The sequence below is a fragment of the Chaetura pelagica genome, unplaced genomic scaffold, assembly GCF_000747805.2.
Source record: "Chaetura pelagica isolate M959 unplaced genomic scaffold, ChaPel_1.0 scaffold962, whole genome shotgun sequence".
Lineage (NCBI taxonomy): Eukaryota > Metazoa > Chordata > Aves > Apodiformes > Apodidae > Chaetura > Chaetura pelagica.
Window position 1 is genome coordinate 896,233 of NW_009952479.1, and position 2,095 is coordinate 898,327.

Sequence of the window (2,095 nt, forward strand, 5' to 3'; positions counted from 1 at the left end):
GAGGGGGGGGGGGGGGAGGGCGGACCCCCGCCCCGGGGTCCCTCAAGAGCCGCCCGCTCCTCGGGACCGGGAGGCTGCGGCGCTGCGACCCGGGCAGCAGCTCTGGGCTGGCCTAGGGCTGCTCCTCGCCCAATCTCTTCATGGCCTCCAGCACAGCCAACTCTTTTGCTTCCTTCTTCTGGTTCCTGGCTTCAAACTCCAGCCTGCACCAAACACAAAATGCCGTAGGATTCCCGTCCATCCATGTCCCAGCAGGCTAAAAGCATCATTGCCTCCTGTGCTGCTTTGTTCTGAGGGCACTTCAGAAACCTCTCCATAACCCCCAGGCTCCTCTTGGACAGCCAGTACCCAGAGCTTCCCACACTGGCCAAGCAATACTTTCTTCTCCCTCTGCAGAAGACTCTGCTGTTCCATTAGTGCCATAAAACCAACATCAAATTTACCACTGATCTGAGCCATGACCACTGAAAGTGAAGGGCTCAGGCCTGAAAGAGCAATCTCTAAAAGAAGCCACATATGCTAGTCCCCAAGAATACACAAAGGAAAACGTTATCATTAATAGAGGAGGAAAAGCAATGAAATGTGCTGTGGAGCACAGGCTGACACAGTAGAACTCAGCTGCTTGTCTTCCTGTCCAGCACAGCCAGGTTTAAGCAGCCAGCCCAAGCTGCAGAGACAAAGACCCAGGTCACTGCCTCTGCATTCAGATAACCTCTTCTCTTCCCATTTGACCCCATTAATTAGCCCCCAGACAAGGTAGACAGAACAGCATGTGACAGTAAGACAAAACAGGATGTGACAGCCTGGGAGGTGAAGGAAGCCAACCTGTTCTGGATGATCCTTTGCACAATCAGGTCTGTGGTGAGGTTGCTGCCACTGTCCACCAGCTGGAAGATGTTGCGTCTCTTGGGTTCCTGTGAGCAAACCCACCAGAGCCTGCTGTGAAAGCCAGGCAGGACCTGGAGGTGTGCAGCTCTGTGAGGAGAGCTGAGTAGGAGCCATGGAAGGTCCTGGCACCACAAAAAACCATCCACTCAGGCAGAGTGAATAACTGGAAAACAAAGCTGCACCTAGACAGGAACTGACACGGAGCAGGGATGACAGGATTCCTCATTCTGCCACAAAGGCATCAGAAAGAGGCAAAACAAAACAGTGACTAAAATAATGGGGCTGTTGTGAATTATTTACAGGCTCTGCTCTGAGTAGCTGCCCTCGGGGGTAAAATCAGCATCACCTGGAAGGACTTGTTTGGTTCCTCTGCAGTAGGAAAGCCACCCTGTATCTACCCAGCGCTGACAGCAGCACAAGCAGCAGGGAGCAGCTCACCTTGTAGGGATCAGAACCGTCCTTGTCTGGCACCACCTCTGTCATCCCATGACACACAAGTGTTACCTGGAGAAGGACACAAAGGCACTGACACAACCCAAAATACGACAGGGACTTTCTCTGTCCCTGCACTCGCTGCATCACAGCACAGCGGCTGCGCATCCAAAGCCCCCACAACCGTGCTGAGCAGGACCACTCCTCTCCTACACCCGTTTCCCCACACCTTTTTGGCTCCCTCAGCATATCACACCCCAACACCTACACATCCATCTGCAGGCACAGATTCTCACCCTGAAGTGATCCAGCAGGTCAGCAGTGACAGCGTAGGGTGCCCCAATCACCACCTCTGAGACGTACTGAAAAAGCGAACAGGTGGAGTCCAGGGGTGAATAAAAACCCAGAGCAGAAAACAGCCTGCTTCCTAAACAGACCTGAGCAGATCACCTGGTAGGAAAGCCAGGATCTCAAATGAGGGAACAGGAAAGAGGGCTTAGCAGCCACTGCTTGTCACTCAACATCTTTTTGTTCCACTAAAGAATAGACTTCCTGGTAGCAGGTACATAGCAAATCCAAAAGTTAATTGCTCGGGGCATGTTTCTGGGCCTCCCCACATTTCTTTCCCAGGAATTTTCTCCCCTGTTGCAGGGAACAGAGTCTTCTAGAAGAACACACCTGTAGAGCAGTGCTCTGCAAGGCATCCTGCCTTTCTGCTACTGGTGGAGCAGGTGGAGGGTTCAGCAGCTCAGGCAGCTAGGAAAACAGAGCAGCC